Genomic DNA, 21,052 nt, shown 5'->3' on the forward strand with positions numbered 1-21,052 from the left:
CTTGTTTATCCCTGAGGTGCGTTTTAATGTAACCTGAAAACAATTTGTCAGATCTCTCATCAAAATGCCACACCTCATAGATTTTACACACCATGTACCCCATTTCTACAGCCAAGTTTAGTTCCACGGTACACCATGTACCGATGAGTGCCCGTTTTTTTGAATCATGAACGCACGGCTCAGTCTGTCCAGACTCGGCGCATGTGCGACATAATGGAAACATTAACTTGCCGCCCATTTTAACCGGCAGAACCGGAAAGAATAGGCCACGAGGCGGGTAAACTTTAACCCTGGCAAAACCGAAATACTTTGTGACATCACCAAAATCCTTATAAATAATGCGTGGGTGCTGTATAGGATACGTTTTGGTTTTGTTAACAAAAGGGTACAGACTGGTAAAATCAAAATAGTGAATTTTTTCATCACAACCTGTTTTGTGACTTTATGGCATTTGTGCGCCCGCCATAAAGAGCATCACGTGGCTCCAAGGGTTCGGGTAATTCTTTACCCTTCAGAAAAGCCTGTAGATCCACATCAGACTTTAGCATAGACTTCCATTCACAACCCCAGATTTCACGTATCTGAAACCCACATCATTTAAGGTAGTGCAACTTTACCAGCGTCTTGTGGTGTAATTGACCGTAGGTCGTTTTAGTCAGTTTGTTTTTATCATCGGCGTTGTAACAAGCACCACAGCCGTGATAAAAACAACCTTGGAATTCAAAAGCAGTGGGTGTGCCGTTAATCACGGCGTAACCATCCAGGCTGTATTTACCAACTTTCTTCTCGCCCCCTTGTAAAGCATGTCTTATACTCACACCTTCTTTGTGCTCTATGTACATTAACCACTGTATGGCTGGCGTTGAGTAACGCTTCTGAGTCTTGTGATAGTTATCACCGGGTACAAGGGCCAGTGTCTTTTCCTGTAAAAATTTACAACGGTACATGGACATGCAGACGGATGCCAACGTGACTAATTGAAAAGCCTCGATGTGACGTTTAACCACAACCTTTTTTCCCCCCTTTGTTATTAGAAACTCCTGTTCTGTCATGGCTATAACAGCTGATCTGAAAGCATCACAAGCTTTTTGTAATATTTTCACATCGTCTTTACAATATCGTATGAGCTCTTTTTGAAAGTTAAACGGTTTGTGTACACACTGTTTATACCAGGCTGTAAACTCAGATAATTCATCAGGCATCATGTATTGTGGACCAAAATACTCTATTGACGGCATAGCCCCTATGTAATTTTGGTTATCAGCTGTGTTAAAAAAATGTGGGAAATAACCTTAGGTACCGTCAAACCCCATCGCCTTTGGTAACTTGCTAAGCCGCATGGGTAAAAAATTTAAAGAGTCGATAAATCTTATCTTCAAATCTTTTACCGTGATGCACATTATGTTGCCGCCTCTAGATAATAATTCCATCTTTAATTTCTCCTTAATCAGCTGGCGCAGCACAAAATACGCATCATAGGGACCTGCATTATGGGCTATGAATGTGTAATGCGCAAATTTTGGTTTCATGAACGTCTTTACAAAGTCTTCGATACACGCAACACCCTTAAACTCCCAGTCTTTCTCCCCCGTTAATGTTAAAGCGTAACAGTAGTTTGGTATGTGCACCCCCGTCTCCTGCATACACTCAAAATCATAAAAGATGTATTTCTTTGTGGGCTCTTCCGGTTTGATGGTTTGTATATAGCACAAATAGTTCGAAAACCCATCAACGAACACCTTACAAATGGGACACTTTAGGCCTCGGCAGTTATGATCTGTTCGCCTGTAGAGACAACACTTGTCACAATATACATGTTCAAGACAGGATATTTTGTGATCAAGAGCTAAAGCTTTGTGTAGCTCTAAACATTCGTTTGATCGACAAAATACCCTACATACCGAACACCTTAACGCCGTCACACCGTCGTCAATACAATCCGGCCTGTGACAAGCCTTTCAAAAGAAAAGACAATCGTGATTATTTCTATGATGATAAGCGCTATGACAACGTATGCAATAATATCGGGCTCCAAGAAACGCTTTGATATCGAGTATCCCATAAAAGTGACAATCGTGATATAGCACAAACAGCGTGTCTTTGTAACGGCTGTCCGTACAGTAATATTTCCAATCGCCTTGATTATAATAGAGGAGATTGATCGAAACATTTAAATAATTTTCAAAAAATGCAACATCGCTAAAGCTGACCGCTTTATCAAGCGGCAGATTCAAAGCTTTATGTAGTTGGATCGCTCTCTCCTGTATTACATGGTCATTGGCATTGTTACCTTTATCCAGAAGTTTACAGACGCTAGCGGCCAAACACAGGTTATTACCGATATTACTGAAATCATAGAGATATCTTTTACGTTTATGAATTATTAAACTATAGGGTAAGCGGTGTAAACTTCTACCGGTCAACCCCCCTCCCGATCTATTCCTAAATATACTGATCACAAACCTTAAACCTGTGGATAATAAGAATTCAGCGTTACTTTGAAGCGTGTTTGTAATCTGGTTCAAAAAACTGGTAGCGTCTAATGTTTCTTTCGGCATACGATGCGAATAGATGGCGTTGTGTAACCCACCCCCCTCCAATCTAAGCTGAACGCGGTCGGCAGGAACCACGCCCGCCAGGACGCCATCGAGCATCGCCTGTATAGCAGTATGAACGGCTCGAATTCCCTCTACAAATGATGTAACCCTGTCCAAATTAACAAACCGATAGTGGTTGTGGTCCTCAACGGCTCTGAAATTCGGTCGTTGTCGTTCATAACTGTTAATTGCTTCTAAGTATACATGTTGCCGACCTTCGTCATTACCGGGTGACTCAACCCCGCGTGCCTCATTATATATGGTAACAAGATAAAAGAACCAAAACGTGCGCAAAAGGAAGAGCCAAACTAAAAATATATTAATCTATTTTATTAAATAGTAATTGTAGTTATTAAAAAATATTCAATTCAAATATATATTCCTCGGAGTGACCACAGTAGGATATTACAAATGAATTTAAAATAAATAAAACAACATAATCATAAAATATATTGCCAACTAGTTGTTCACATATATGATTAATATTCTAAAGGATCAATAATGGATACAGATATATATAATCCTGAAGAACAATGGCTGGCCAGCCTTAATTAATACTTAATAAATTGTGCACAAATAGGATGTATCAAAAGATCGAATAGAAAAATGAAAGATTGTTGTCTAGAAGATATCATATAATTTGCATAGATGGTAAGAGCTCAGGATTCTTCCAACAACAGTCTAAAATAGTAATAGTTAGCCGTTATATATGTATCCAAAAGTCTCGTGAGGGAATTAACCTCATACGGCTGCTGATGTAATTGCTAAATGTTGGAGCTAATGAATAGACACCAGTCCCGTCTTTTAGACCAAAAACTAATGAAAGTCTCGGTAAAAGCACCTAGCCTTAGGCAGCTGTTTAATGTGGGCAGCCAATGCCGTGATAATGCAGTCCCGCAACAAGATGATAAATGTGAACAAAAAATACTGGAACAAAGTCCCGAATGACTCAAATAGCACCTAGCCCAACGAGGCCATATATGTGGGTACCTATAATGACAGGATAATGTATAAATGAATAAACCCCGTATCACTCGTAGCAGTCTCACCCGTGCCAGTGAATGCAATAGCCGTCCGTCCGGCCGGATGTTCACCGGACCTCCGCCGTTACCAATCCACAAGCCGTTCAGTGCTGCACTGCCTGGGTGCTCCTCCGACAGTGCAGCTGGATAATCCTTAAGGCTGGGATGTTAAAGAGGAAAATAACTGTGGCGGTTATGGGCAGGTTAGGGCTGTTGGTGATGTCCGTTCGTCTCCCAATCGCAGAGAGATGGTGTATAACCGTGGATCACTCCAGAGCCGTTCAACCTAACGCGTTTCTCGACCGTAGGCACTGGTCGTTTCATCAGAGGAAGTGTAATAAAAGGGAGTCCTCATCTGGCTGTATTTAAAGCTCCCCGTTAATTGTCTAAACAGAAACAGCTGATGAATTTCCAACTATTCACCCATAGAAATCGAGTTGAAGTGAAAGAGTCTAATATATTTCTCAATACCTATGTATAAATCTCAGTGTCATGCTAAAATATTAGGATCAAAAGCCAATATATGAAATAATATAAATATATAGAAAATAAATATATGAAAAAAATGAAAAAAATATATATAGAAATACAGAAATAGTGAAATATATAAACTAAAATTAGTATCATTAATATTTAATCTTTCAAAAAACAATCAAACAGATCTCAGGAGTGGCGTGTCTGAAGGTATAAAGACATAATAAATGATTTGTAACACATTTATAGAAAACGGGTTTTTTATGAATTATAACTATTACCGTTTCATTTTGCATTTATATATGTTTTTCACTTCACTATTCATATGATTTATTGTGGTACACTATATTTATTATGTCTTTATACCTTCAGACACGCCACTCCTGAGATCTGTTTGATTGTTTTTTGAAAGATTAAATATTAATGATACTAATTTTAGTTTATATATTTCACTATTTCTGTATTTCTATATATATTTTTTTCATTTTTTTCATATATTTATTTTCTATATATTTATATTATTTCATATATTGGCTTTTGATCCTAATATTTTAGCATGACACTGAGATTTATACATAGGTATTGAGAAATATATTAGACTCTTTCACTTCAACTCGATTTCTATGGGTGAATAGTTGGAAATTCATCAGCTGTTTCTGTTTAGACAATTAACGGGGAGCTTTAAATACAGCCAGATGAGGACTCCCTTTTATTACACTTCCTCTGATGAAACGACCAGTGCCTACGGTCGAGAAACGCGTTAGGTTGAATGGCTCTGGAGTGATCCACGGTTATACACCATCTCTCTGCGATTGGGAGACGAACGGACATCACCAACAGCCCTAACCTGCCCATAACCGCCACAGTTATTTTCCTCTTTAACATCCCAGCCTTAAGGATTATCCAGCTGCACTGTCGGAGGAGCACCCAGGCAGTGCAGCACTGAACGGCTTGTGGATTGGTAACGGCGGAGGTCCGGTGAACATCCGGCCGGACGGACGGCTATTGCATTCACTGGCACGGGTGAGACTGCTACGAGTGATACGGGGTTTATTCATTTATACATTATCCTGTCATTATAGGTACCCACATATATGGCCTCGTTGGGCTAGGTGCTATTTGAGTCATTCGGGACTTTGTTCCAGTATTTTTTGTTCACATTTATCATCTTGTTGCGGGACTGCATTATCACGGCATTGGCTGCCCACATTAAACAGCTGCCTAAGGCTAGGTGCTTTTACCGAGACTTTCATTAGTTTTTGGTCTAAAAGACGGGACTGGTGTCTATTCATTAGCTCCAACATTTAGCAATTACATCAGCAGCCGTATGAGGTTAATTCCCTCACGAGACTTTTGGATACATATATAACGGCTAACTATTACTATTTTAGACTGTTGTTGGAAGAATCCTGAGCTCTTACCATCTATGCAAATTATATGATATCTTCTAGACAACAATCTTTCATTTTTCTATTCGATCTTTTGATACATCCTATTTGTGCACAATTTATTAAGTATTAATTAAGGCTGGCCAGCCATTGTTCTTCAGGATTATATATATCTGTATCCATTATTGATCCTTTAGAATATTAATCATATATGTGAACAACTAGTTGGCAATATATTTTATGATTATGTTGTTTTATTTATTTTAAATTCATTTGTAATATCCTACTGTGGTCACTCCGAGGAATATATATTTGAATTGAATATTTTTTAATAACTACAATTACTATTTAATAAAATAGATTAATATATTTTTAGTTTGGCTCTTCCTTTTGCGCACGTTTTGGTTCTTTTATCTTGTTACTGTTAATTTTTGGGGATTGACAGCTTCCCCATTCTTCCATATTGTGCGGCATCTGGAAGTTCACCAAGGTTGTAAGATACGGGCGCCTCTCTTTCCTTTTTTTGTCATTATAGATGGGGCTTGCAATGCGCTCTATATTGTCAGGCTGTGATTCGTCAATCGGTAATGCTTGGGGTGGCGATTGATCTAAATCTACATGCCTCGCGCTCTGCTCCCCGCCTTCCACATGTTCCCTGTGCCGCTTGCGCTTTCTCAATCTGGTTAATGTTGTTACAGCCTGTTTCACCTTTGCACGTCGGAATAACTGTGAGATTTTGTATGTTACACAAGGTTTAATTCGTGGATTTTTTTTACAGGCATTTAAATTTAAAACACGTTTCAAACCATTGCCTAACATGCCTAGTGACGGCTCAGTTTCATTTATTTCTGCAAAATTATGTATGTTGGCTTTAATAAATTCAGTTGTCTTAAATGACCGATCTATGTATTTTGACATGACATTCATATACGTCTCAACAACTTCTTTAACAATGTCTTGTTTACATTTACCACCGTGGCTCACACCTTTAATGTGTTTTAACAAATATCCGGCTTTTACACCCATGTTCTCAACATCTTCCCGTATCTTACCCAACAACGCGTAAAATTGTATTTCAGTGTGTTGGCCTAATTGTTCTGTATTTTGACTTCCATCAACTATGTCGGGCGCTATCCCGTGCGCCGGTGCACAAGCATCTGCCGATGCGTGTACTACGGCTGTCGTTGTAAAAATATTGGGCATTGATGTTACCCAATCAACCGTTGTAGTATTACCAGGAATTCCTGCAACGGCTGATAATACTTCATCAGAACTATTCTGCGGTTCTTGTGTCGTTGACTCTACACAGTGTGTAATAAGCTCTTGCCCATTTATGTCATCAATATCTGAAATCACAGGATTACCAGCTATGTGTCTTGTTTCTGTTTCAGAGCAATCCTGTGTATCAGGAATAGTGATTACATCGGATTGCGACAATTGCTTAACATTACTTCTTGAGTCAACATTTGATAACACACCAATGCCTGCTATGTGTCTTGTTTCTGTTTCAGAGCAACCCTGTGTATCGGGAATTGTGATTACAGCTGATTGCGACAATTGCTTAACATTACTTCTTGAGAGACGCGATGCCCTCTTAACCTTTACAGTCTTTGTATTACCAGCGACATCCCGGTCTGCAGTGTTAAATGATGTGTGTTTTGATGTTACAGCAACATCGTTACTTACGCTTGATACAGTTTGTAACGCGATCCTTCTCCGTTGCGGCGTATCATTTTCGGAATACGACAATTTTCTTTTAAGATCGGTAAATGCTGAATTATGATTTCTCTCATTCGTTCTTGGTCGAGCCGGTCTTCGTTTGTTCAGGTTGATACAGCCGTGATGCACCCCCATAACCGATGACCTAGCATGCTCCTTTAGGCTATTATGTACAATCGACGGCATTGCGAATTGATGGTTCTCCGTTTCAGCGGCGGTTGTGCGTTTTGTTGTTTTCCCGCTTGTACTAGGCCTGTGTATTTGCGCGACTGTATCACGACCTACTGGTATCGTAGGATCATATCGTCTTGCTACAGCATCATCTGTAATACATATATTATAAAATAAATCTAAACATCGATGCACGTAAATCAGCATTTAAATCACTGCATAACAATATACCATATAACAGTGTTTGATTACACACCTGCTTTATATTCCGATGCACGTAAATTAACATTTAAATTACTGCATAAAAATATACCATATAACAGTGTTTGATTACACACCTGCTTTATATTCGAATGTTTGAGCCCGGCCCCCTGTCGAATGGGGAAAAAACGGTCGCTCAGCAACAGCATTGCCGGTCTGTATAGCTGTGTTGTGACAATATTCAGGTTTGTTCAATATGTCCCGCAGAATACTGTCAGCCGTCGCATCATCCATTTTTGTGGAATCTTTATCCGGTGAAAAAATGAAAAATAAATATTACATACGGTATAAAATTAGAATAACATGAAAAAGAGTTGTATTATTATTGAGAATATAAAGTGTGTACAGGTGACAACAAAACAGCACAACGGTACAGGTTTATTTTTAATTCTTTAGCCGGTGGAAAATAAATAAATAAATAAAATAAAAAATACAGGCGTTTAACATCATTTATTTTTTATTTATTTTAAAATATAAATCTTTTTAATTATTATTTTATTATTATTATTATTATTATTATTATACATTTATTACATTATATTATATTTACATTACATTATATTATATTACATTATATTATATTTATTACATGTTACTCACAGGCAGGAGCCAATTCCAAAATTTTAGTAAAATCTGGTATCATGCTGAAATCTGAACCAAACGGACTCTCTCCAACATCATCGAAATTCTCTGTGTTTGTGGTGTCTGTAATTTAATTGTGAGAAATAAAAATGAGATTTTTTTTTTTTTTATTACTTATCAATGTATCCAGACTGTTGTACGTTCATACTATTTAAACTTTTAAAAATAAGTAAAAATGAACAAATTGTAGACCTTGACTATAATTTCGTACTATTTAAACGTTTAAAAATAAATAAAAACGTGTCAATGGTAATTATAGACTTAGCTTACCATGGTTCATTTGATAACTTGGCAAATCGTCATCTTCGGATCCGGATGTGCACATGATCTTATCTTTGTTGATTGTCTGCATTGTCTGTCGCTGAACCAATAATGAAAATGAGATACGATTAATATCAGTGCTCTATTAAACGATTCACACATTAAATGATCGAGTAAATTGAGACTATATTGAATTACAGCTCGGATGCATTGTCAAAATGCGCCGCTAGATGGCACTATTACCACATATTTAAACAACCTTCAGTGAGTCACAATTATACTTATTTCACAGCCATATTTGTAAAATAAAAAAATATAACATGCTAGAGCCATAATGATAATAATAATAATAAAATAATAAATAATAATAATAATAATAACACTTACCATGATGCCTTTGCTTGTGTATAGCGATGTAACTTCAGTTGAAATTCCTTCTCAGAGCTGTGTCCAAGTTCAGAGCTGTGTCCCATTCTTATAGTCATGGATGTTTGCCAAATGGTCCCCACCAACCTGTGGTATGCCGTCCCACATTTCCAAGATGCTGGGGCGGGGTTTTTAAACATATAAACTTTGGTTTATAATTTAGTAATTGCGATAATTCTTTTCAGTTACAATGAAGATATAATCTGTTAGCGGGTTCTTACACGTCGTACTCAGCACTTCAAAAATATACCAAATACTATATATATATATATATATATATATCTTTTTATTTAAAAGCACGATAGTTTAAAATTAAGATGTAATTTTGAGTCAATACATAGACCTGTAGGTGTTGCTAATGTTCTTTTGCAGAGATTAACTTAGGTATTCTTTGCCGTGAAATAGCGCCACATGCGTGTTTTTAAAGTCCTATTGAAGCGCTCTATAACCGCCGCTTTCACATCATTATTGGTCGTGAAATGCTTTATACCGTATTTTTCTAACACCTTTTTTAGGTTTCTGTTTAGAAACTCTTTACCATTATCGGTTTGTAGCTTCATCGGCACAGCACCCGCTGGAATATTTTTTCAAAAGCATTAGCGACTGTTGCGGCGTTCTTAGCGGTCAGACTTTCACCCCACACCCTCTTACTGAATATATCGATGATTGTTAATATGTATTTAACACCATCGTTGTATTTTGACAGATCTATCAGCGAAACCAAATCGCATTGCCACTGTTGGTTTATACCCGATACACAAATCATGTTCCTTTTATAGTTTTTTCTTGCTGGCTTGTGCAATGTGTATGCGTCTTGTTCTTGTAACCACATTCTTACTCGAGAGAAGGGTTTTTGGGAACCGCACTGGTCTGACAATAATTTTTGTATGAATAGAAATCTGAGTAAAGTCCTCTGAGAAACTGAAATTTGTATTATAGAATTGCTTCAGATTACGGTAACTGTGCATATAGAAAGATATTGTATCTTTTCAGATGCACAATATTTAGTTACCATTCAGTGGTGCTCCCATGAGTCAGAAATATGTTGAAAAAAATATGCCAAATAAAGAAAATGGAAAAAGAAGTAGACTCTTTTTTGGGAGCACTCTACCTCAGAGGAACTATAGTATATCAATGTCTTATACTGGTAAAATCATGATTTTAATAGATTCTAAATAAAATATGTAGAATTGTCGGAGTTCAAAAAAGATGTATATGTGATTCAAGACTATTATGCAAAATATTTATATCAATTAAAGTAAATAATTAGCAAAAAATCGCTATAGTATAGTGTAAGCCGGAGAAGCTAAGATTCTCAAAAAAGGAAGAGAAGGAAATCACCTTTTAGTCTCAGAAGTGTCCGTCACATAGGTATATGACCATCATTCATACTGCAAAAATCCCAAATGGAAAAAATGGTTGCAGAAAATTAAATCATAGGTCCTGAGGGTCCGAGTACCTATCTGTGACTTTAAGATTGGGCAGCAAAATTTATTTGCAGTACCAGGATGTTCCAAGGTGGTCTCCCATCTGAGTACTAGTCCGGCCCTCCACTGCTTAGCTTCCAAGATCGGAAGAGATTGGGCATCTCCAGTGGGGTATGTCCGCAATTTCTTAAGCTAGCCCTTTCATTTGTCACCTTGATTTGGAAAAGGCATTGGTCATATTTTTAGCCAGAAAGAGGGACGGACACGCATATGCCAACCAGATTCAAAAGGTGCAGATTGGGTATAACAATTATATGGCAAGAAATTATTATGGCCATAAAAAACCAATCAGGGTAAATCCTTCCTTGTTTATATTGTACTGTACACCAGTCATTGATGAATAGATAATAAACTCATTCTTGGTTGTACTGTCTAAATAAGACAGAAATACACTTAATTCTTCACCAAATAAGATCCAAAATTACTACAAAGATTCCTTTATAGTTAAATGGGTCATCATCTATATCTTTCTTACAACCAAAGATCCAAAAAAAAAGAGTCTACTTCTTTTTCCATTTTCTTTATTTGGCATATTTTTTTCAACCACATTCTTACGTCAGATCTTTTAAATTTATTTTTAACCGACCCATAATATTTATCAATGCTGCTAAAACTACCTGGTTTTAACACTGTGTAATATGCATCTTTCATCCGCTTGATTTGACGCGCTGCGTTGCGTGACATTCTGCGACTGGTGTTACGTGACACTCTTTTCAAAGCCATTATCTTTTAATACGGTTTAATATATATATTTTTTTTTATTTAAAAGCACGATAGTTTAAAATTAAGATGTCATTTTGAGTCAATACATAGACCTGTAGGTGGTGCTAATGTTCTTTTGCAGAGATTAACACGTTGTGTACATTAATAAACAGGTGTTTTTGTTACAAGCGTGGTAGTTCGTGGATGTAAGGATTTTGAAATTGCGCGGTCACAGGTACCCCGTACATCTAAGGTTTTTGAAATTGTGCTGTCATCATTAATCATGCATGGTCATTAAAATCAATATGCTTTTTAAATAAGTGCCATGTGTGATGCTTCCGTGCATCTAAGAAAATGGACACGGTCATTAGTCATTATGCTTTTTAAACCTGTACCATGTGTGCCAAGCATGACGTTTAAATTGCTGGAATGTGTGAACTATAACATGTGAACTATAACACTGTAATGTAAGTGTACAGACTAATCAAAATAGTGAATTTTTTCATCACAAGCTGGTTTGTAATACAGCTTTATGGCGTATTCTGCGACTGGTGTTACGTGACACACTTTTCAAAGTCATTATCTTTTAATACGGTTTAATATCGAACTCTATAAATTTGATATAAAATTTAATATAAAATTTTATATAAAAGCGATATCAAACACTATAATTTAATATTAAAGGGGGCGTGCCTAGGAGAAAGGGGGGGTGTCACTTGTCACTTTGACAGAAAGGTGGTCTTTATCTACTCTAGAGAAATACTCAGATCTGCACCAGTTGGAATCTGACATCACCATCTGAACACCGGCTTCTCACGGCAAGCCAACTTGAAATATCGGGCCTTGATAGTGGGAGCCCGATGCATGGGACATTCTATTTCTGAAGTTGTGTGGACAGTCAACATTCTTCGATCTACAGTGTTAGGTGTGTACCAGGAATACCTCATGGAAGGCATTACCACTCAGTGTGGACAGCGCAGTGGCCAACCACCGATGCTTAATAATCTCGATCAGTGGCATCTGGTCAGAATTGTCCATGGTAACACAAGCAACACTGGATCACATCCACATTCAATGCAGGAGGTACCAGACACATCTAGCAGGTCAGTGCAGCATTCTTTAGCTTTCATGGGATATGGGAGCAAAAGACCCACCAGAGTGCCTCTGATAACACTACGACACCAGACACAGAACCTCTTGACATTGCTAATTGTGCCCTGGAGGACTGACAGCATGTGGCATGGTCCAACAAGTCATGGTTCCAGTTGTTTTGGGGTGATGGTATGGTTCATGTGTGGCACAGACCCCATGAGGCCATGGACCCCAGTTGTCAACAAGGCACCGTGCAGGCTGGTGGTTCCATAATGGTGTGTTCATATGTCATATTGCATAGTAACACCAAGATGGCTGCATCACCTTTTGCATGCTCCTGATCATCTCCATAAAACAGCTGAAATTAACCACAACTGACCTATAAATCATCATAAATATCCAAGGACTTACCTTTAACTTGTACTACTCTACGCGGACATCTGATCAAAACCAACGGATCGCAATCCTGCGCTGAGATACACACTGGATTGAATCCTCTGCAACTCTCCACTTAGAAGTCCTTCAGTTTGGAATCTACTGAGCTCTGCATTGGACATCCCAGACAAGGTACTGTGAACTACAACCTACTGTATATTTGGCTCCATCCAGCCCCTCACTTAGACATCATTCACCTCTGTTCTCTGAGCAAAAAATAACTGACTTCTTGCATTAATGAACTAATATACAGTATATTCAGGCTCTGAATCACTGAAGGGTCACTGCTCACTTCAATTTGCAAGAGCCATTCCAAAGGACACATGTTATCACTACCCCCACAAGAAATTTACTTCAAAGGCCTCTCACACTGAGATCTTTCACACCTATACAACAGGAATTGGATTCTAACACCTCACCACAAGGCTGCTTTTAGTTTTGATTAAATCAGCAACAGAAAAAGCAGTTATTTTATTTACAGTATCACTTGTTTCAAATATACCCATTGTATTAAGGAGCAGCAATAGGTTACAGCAACAACGATTATAGCGATTACAGTCTAAGATGGCGCCGCAGATGGCTGCCTCGGAGCTACGCAGCTCAGCCAAAATACCTGTTTCCCCTTGTTTTCCATTGCCCTTGTCTACCCCACCGGTGACCAAATACAGCAGGGAAGCCCTCCTAAGTTGGAGCGCTCCCGAGGTGCTTACCACACGTTCGGGCCCGTCGGCGGGCGGATCAGCGGCCCTTGCAGCCCCCGCTGCCCTTGCTGCCCTGTGTGGCAAGGATGCAGACGTTGTGGAGACCGAAGTGGATGACCGAGCGGCCGCGCCCCCCTGCAGCCCAGGTGGCGACTGGCGAATGGATCACCGGCCCCGGAAAGAGAATGACGGAGGCCCTCATGTCGGCCCTAGTAGAAGGACCAGGACTCAGAGGAGAGGCTGTCGCGCAGGCGCCCTAGTGAGGAGGCGGCGGTGAGGGCACCGGTCTGCACTTCCCGTGATCCTGCTTTCGAATGTGCGCTCACTGGCAAACAAGTTCGACGAATTGTCCCTCCTTCTGGGCAGCGCAGGGTCAGACATTACAGGGTCATCCGTCCTCTGCTTTACGGAGACGTGGCTGGACGACCATATTGCGGACAACCCGATGTCTCTGCCGGGCTTCAGTCTCTTCAGGGCCGATCGCTCCAAGGTTCTCTCAGGAAAAACGAAGGGTGGTGGCATCTGCTTCTACATCAACGACGGATGGTGCACCAATGTCACAATCATAGGCAAATCATGCAGCCCTCACCTGGAGATGCTGAGTATCAACTGCAACCCCTTCTATTCCCCCCGGGAATTTGCCTCAATTGTCCTTGTGGGAGTGTATATCCCCCCCTCGCCTGCGCGAACGAAGCCCTGCACCACCTGGCCGTATGTATATCCAACATAGAACAAAAACACCCAGACTCTCTGCTTATAGTACTGGGTGACTTCAACAGAACTAACCTGAGCAAGGAGCTACCTAAGTACAAACAAGTCACGTGTCCCACTATAGAAGGGCGCACCCTTGATCACTGCTATACTACCCTCAAGTCTGCCTTCCGGTCTATCCCGCGTGCTGCACTCGGCCTATCTGACCACTGCCTCGTCCATCTACTCCCTACCTATACACAGAAGCTGAGAGCAGTTAAGCCTGTCGTTAAGACTGTTAAGAAATGGACCAGTGAGGCCAAGATGAAGCTCCAGGCCTGCTTTGACTGCACGGAATGGGGGGTCTTTGAAGCCTCGGCAACCGACCTGAATGACTTGACAGACAGTGTCACATCCTACATCAGCTACTGTGAGGACATGTGTGTACCTACCAAGACTTACCGCATTTACAACAACAACAAGCCCTGGTTCAATGCCCAGCTCAGGCAACTTCGTCGAGCCAAAGAGGAGGCCTATAGCAGCGGTGACAGAGCACTATGCAACCGTACTAGGAACTCTCTGACTAAAGGAATCAGGCTAGCAAAAAAGCGGTTCTCAGACAAGCTGACAAACAATCTCTCCACCAATGACCCCGTATCTGTATGGAAAGGAATGCAATCCATAACCAACTATAGGAAAACCTCAAAGTCCACCGCCATGCACCAAGACCTTGCAGATGAACTGAACCACTTTTATTGCAGGTTCGTAAAAGAAGTCCCCTGCAACCCAAACAATCACCTCTATGATGCCCCGAACACCGACGGCCAACCCCAGGCACTGCAAGTCACCCAAGAAGAGGTGGAGGCATTGTTCAAAAGGGCCAAAACCAGGAAAGCTCCGGGTCCTGACGGAGTGTCACCATCTGCCCTAAGAGCATGTGCGGGTCAGCTCGCCCCCATATTCACCAAGATCTTCAATAAATCGCTGGAGCTACAGAAAGTCTCTTCCTGCCTCAAAAGGTCTACTATAGTCCCGGTCCCCAAGAAACCCACTATCACGAACCTGAACGACTACAGGCCGATAGCACTGACGTCTGTGGTCATGAAAACGTTCGAGCGTCTGGTTTTGAATCACCTGAAAACTGTGACTGGCCCCCAACTGGACCCCCTGCAGTTCGCCTATCGCTCGAATCGGTGTGTCGAGGATGCAGTCAACCTGGGCCTGCACTACATTCTACAGCACCTAGACATTCCCGGTACCTACGCAAGGGTCCTGTTTGTCGATTTCTGCTCGGCCTTCAATACAATCGTCCCCAGCATCCTCCACCCCAAATTACTTCGCCTAGGGGTCCCAGAAGCTACCTGTTCCTGGATAATAGACTTCCTGACAGATAGGACACAGGTGGTAAAAGCAGGGGAATTCACCTCTCAAGCGCGGTCCATTAGTACAGGGGCCCCTCAGGGCTGTGTCCTCTCACCCTGCTCTTCTCCCTGTACACAAATGACTGTACCTCAGAGGCGCAATCAGTAAGGATCATCAAATTCGCAGATGACACCACCGTCATCGGCCTCATCAAGGATGGGGACGAATCGGCCTATAGATGGGAAGTAGACTGGCTGGCCCAGTGGTGCATCCACAACAACCTCGAGCTCAACCCCCTCAAAACTGTCGAGATGATAGTGGACTTCAGGAAGAAGTCATCTAGTGCACCTCCGCTAACGATTGCTGACAGTGTGGTATCGCTAGTGGACTCCTTCAAGTTTCTAGGGACCACAATCTCCCGGGACCTTAAATGGGGGTCCAACACTGACGCCACTGTTGGGAAAGCGCAGTAGAGGTTGTTTTTTCTCAGGCAACTAAGGAAGTTCAACATCCCACAGAAGCTTCTGCTCCTCTTCTACTCCGCGATTGTGGAGTCGGTACTGTGCTGCTCGATACTCGTATGGTACAGCTCCGCCAGCACGAGGGACAGATGCAGGCTCCAAAAGGTGGTCAGAACCGCAGAGAAGATCATCGGCGGCCGACCTTCCCTCAGTCCAGGACCTGTACTTGTCCAGAGCTAAAAAGCGGACAATGAAGATAGTAAAAGACCAGCTACACCCCGGCCACAGCATGTTTAACTTGCTTCCTTCAGGCAGGCGTTACAGGGCTGTCCCCGCCAGGTCCACCAGAAGCCTCAAAAGTTTCTTTCCCCAAGCGGTCCGCCTACTGAACTCCTGAACATTGACTGACTAGACGTACATGTAACTCACTTGTGTTCTTACCGTATACCTATCTGTGTGACTTTGCTTACCCCCCCACCTGCTTATCTGTTACCTACTTGGCTGTTGTAAAGCAAACCGAAGACAAATTCCTAGTATACGCAAGTATACCTGGCCAATAAACCTGATTCTGATTCTGATGAGTTAGGTACGCTGGTCATGGACCCTCAAAATTATGGAATATTCCAGCAGTTTAATGCACCATGTCATCACTCCTAAACTGTCCAGAATTCATTTGAGTAGCATTCTGGAGAGTTACGATGAATGGTGTGGCTACCATGTTTGCCCGACATGAACTCAATTGAGCATTTATGGGATGTGGAGAGATGCATTTGCACCAGAGATCCTGCACCTACTAATATCAGGGAGCAGTGGAAAGCTATCTTGATGGCATGGGTTCACATCTCTCTTGAGGTATTCTGTTCACTTGTGGAGTCAATGCCATGTCAAGTTGCTGCACTTCACTGTACAAGAGGGGGTCCTACACAACACTAGACACCTATCCCATGACTTGGCACTTCAGTGTATAATGCTTATCACTCATCTTTTAAATATACCATGCTAATCACTGTGTGACCTTATATATGAGGATGGTTCTATGAATAAAATAACAAGACCTTATTGCATAAATGTATTCAACTCCTACATACTCATATTCATGTGTATAATCAATAGTATGGCCTTGGTACAGATTTAAATACACATAGTCCCCATACTTGTCTAAGCATTTGTTCCAACGGTACACCAAGGCAACTATCCCAGCATAGAAGAAATTAGTGTCCAGCGCCTGAAGCCAGGACATGACAGCTTGCTGAACTTCACCCTCAGTTGTGAATTACCTTCCACCCAGGTGCTTCTTCAATGCATCTGTCCTCCTGAATCAGACCTTCAGTGTGACACATACTGTATTGTCATCAGTGGTGGAAGTGGTTGCTGGCCAGATTGCGGATCATCTTGACAATCTGTCCTGCCATTATCTAAAGCAGTGCACAAAACCTCTCCATAAAATCACCAAAATGTTTGACTATTTCCACCAGCTCCACCATCTTACAACTGATTTTGGGACAGTATGACTAATATGAGGCAGAGTCTAATGGCCATGAGGAGAAGAAGTGTTCTACTGTACCTGCCATGTCCTGGGGGAAATTTACAATGAAACATTGCACATGTGAGATGTTTTGTTAACTTATGAAACCACCCACATAAGATGCTAACCACTGGGCCACCCTATGTATATATCACTGCTACCTTATATACAAAATGCTAATCACTGAGTCATCTTTTTTTTCTATATAATATATTAGACTGTAATAAGAAAGGCAACTAAAATGGTGCATGGCCTACATCACACAACTTACCCAGAGAGACTAGAAGATCTTACCATGTACAGTGTGGGGCAGAGAAGGGAAAGGGGGGGTCATGATAGAGACCGTCACATATATCAGGGGTGTTACCATGGTGCAGGTGGGAGACATTCCTCACAGAAAGAAGTATTAGACCACGAGGACATGATAGAGACTGTCACATATATCAGAAGTATTACCATGGTACAGGAGGAGACATTCCTCACAGGGAGAGAAGTATTAGGACACGAGGACATGATAGAGACTGTCACATATATCAGGGGTATCACCACGGTACAGGAGGAGACATTCCTCACAGGGAGAGAAGTAATAGGACACGAGGACATGAGAGAGACTGTCACATATATCAGGGGTATCACCACGGTACAGGAGGAGACATTCCTCACAGGGAGAGAAGTAATAGGACACGAGGACATGATAGAGACTGTCACATATATCAGGGGTATCACCACGGTACAGGGGGTGACATTCCTCACAGGGAGAGAAGTAATAGGACACGAGGACATGAGAGAGACTGTCACATATATCAGGGGTATCACCACAGTACAGGAGGAGACATTCCTCACAGGGAGAGAAGTAATAGGACACGAGGACATGAGAGAGACTGTCACATATATCAGGGGTATCACCACGGTACAGGGGGAGACATTCCTCACAGGGAGAGTAGTAATAGACCACGAGGACATGAGAGAGACTGTCACATATATCAGGGGTATCACCACGGTACAGGAGGAGACATTCCTCACAGGGAGAGAAGTATTAGACCACGAGGACATGATAGAGACTGTCACATATATCAGGGGTATCACCACGGTACAGGGGGAGACATTCCTCACAGGGAGAGAAGTAATAAGACAAGAGGACATGATAGAGACTGTCACATATATCAGGGGTATCACCACGGTACAGGGGGAGACATTCCTCACAGGAAGAGAAGTATTAGACCACGAGGACTTGAGAGAGACTGTCACATATATCAGGGATATCACCACGGTACAGGGGGAGACATTCCTCACAGGGAGAGTAGTAATAGACCACGAGGACATGAGAGAGACTGTCACATATATCAGGGGTATCACCACGGTACATGGGGAGACATTCCTCACAGGGAGAGAAGTAATAGGACACGAGGACATGATAGAGACTGTCACATATATCAGGGGTATCACCACGGTACAGGAGGAGACATTTCTCACAGGGAGAGAAGTAATAGGATACGAGGACATGAGAGAGACTGTCACATATATCAGGGGTATCACCACGGTACAGGAGGAGACATTCCTCACAGGGAGAGAAGTATTAGGACACGAGGACATAAGAGAGACTGTCACATATATCAGGGGTATCACCACGGGACAGGAGGAGACATTTCTCACAGGGAGAGAAGTAATAGGATACGAGGACATGAGAGAGACTGTCACATATATCAGGGGTATCACCACGGTACAGGAGGAGACATTCCTCACAGGGAGAGAAGTAATAGGACACGAGGACATGATAGAGACTGTCACATATATCAGGGGTATCACCACGGTACAGGAGGAGACATTCCTCACAGGGAGAGAAGTATTAGGACACGAGGATATGAGAGAGACTGTCACATATATCAGGGGTATCACCATGGTACAGGAGGAGACATTCCTCACAGGGAGAGAAGTAATAGTACACGAGGACATGAGAGAGACTGTCACATATATCAGGGGTATCACCACGGTACATTCCTCACGGGAAGAAAAGTATTAGACCACGAGGACATGATAGAGACTGGAGGGAGGGTCAGCGGGAATATGAGGAAATATTACCTCACAGAAAGGGTAGTGGACAAGTGGAATAACCTCCCATCAGAGATGGTAGAGGGTAATACAGTAGAGCAATGTAACATGCATGGGATAGACATAAGGATCTTACACAGAACTAAGGATCAAATAAGGTGTGAGATAATAATATGGTAAATAGGGGCAGACTAGATGGGTCGAATGGTTCTGATCTACCATCATATTCTATGTGTCTATATAAAGCCTCCATCTCAGGCTTGATAATTTGCTGATGAAATAATGAGATTGTGGAATGTTGGATAAGATTTCCCAGGATGAGATTTATGGAGTGCCACCAACAGGCACACAGGGCCGGATGTAATGATGCCCAAATTCAGCTGCCTTTTTTTAAAGGGGCAATCATTTACCAGGTAAAACCATGCCTTGTACATGATTGGCCCTTTAAAAGAAATTCTGAGTTCTGCCGGCGTCCGTTAAGCACTGAGCAGATAGTGGACACAGCATGTTACAGGTTATGATGAGCATGGATAAACTTCAGAGTCATTTGAGAAAGAAAATGTTCTCATACACCCAATAAATACCCCGTGAGACCCATGGAACTTATTTTGTCTGTGTAAGAGATAGGAGCAGTGGCGGATTTAGCGGGGGGCGATTAGGGCGAACGCCCCCCCTACATATACCGGCACCGGGATGGAGGCCGGGTCCCGGCGCGGTATTGGGAACGGGGTGGGGAGCGGTGCAGCGTGGCGGGGTACGAGGAGAGAGAGGAGTGTCCTGACGCGCGTACAGCGACCTCTGTTCTGACCACGCCCCCTCCTTCCTGTACGCGCGTCAGGACGCTCTCTCTCTGTCTTCGTCCCCCGCCACGCTGCACCGCTCTGCACCCCGTTCCCAATACCGCGGCGGGACCCGGCCTCCATCTATGAGGTGGGAGTGTGTGTGAGAGTGTGTGTGTCTCCCATTTCTCTCCCCCCCCCCCCCCCCCCCCTCTTCTCCCTGCATTATTTGGCTGAATTTTGACTCATTCTGTGTGCTATGTCATTTTTGCCTCATACAGTGTGCTATAATGTGATATTTCCCTCATTCTGCGTGCTATCATGTGAATTTTGCCTCATTCTGCATGCTATCATGTGAATTTTGCCTCATTCTGCATGCTATCATGTGAATTTTGCCTCATTCTGCGTGCTATCATGTGAATTTTGCCTCATTCTGCGTGCTATCATGTGAATTTTGCCTCATTCTGCATGCTATCGTGAATTTTGCCTCATTCTGCATGCTATCATGTGAATTTTGCCTCATTCTGCATGCTATCATGTGAATTTTGCCTCATTCTGCGTGCTATCATGTGAATTTTGCCTCATTCTGCGTGCTATCATGTGAATTTTGCCTCATTCTGCGTGCTATCATGTCATTTTTGCCTCATACAGTGTGCTATAATGTGATTTTTCCATCATTCTGCGTGCTATCATGTCATTTTTGCCTCATACAGTGTGCTATAATGTGATTTTTCCCTCATTCTGTGTGCTATCATGTGAATTTTGCCTCATTCTGCGTGCTATAATGTCAATTTCGGCTCATTCTGCG

At 41.9% G+C, this 21,052-nt stretch overlaps 1 pseudogene; it reads right to left on the reverse strand.

Annotated features, from left to right (window-relative positions):
- Positions 1–10,453: 10,453 nt before the first annotated feature.
- LOC134931450 (5S ribosomal RNA) lies at positions 10,454–10,573 on the reverse strand (annotated as a pseudogene).
- Between the last annotated feature and the right edge of the window lie 10,479 nt (positions 10,574–21,052).

The sequence above is a fragment of the Pseudophryne corroboree genome, chromosome 5 (genome assembly GCF_028390025.1).
Source record: "Pseudophryne corroboree isolate aPseCor3 chromosome 5, aPseCor3.hap2, whole genome shotgun sequence".
NCBI lineage: Eukaryota > Metazoa > Chordata > Amphibia > Anura > Myobatrachidae > Pseudophryne > Pseudophryne corroboree.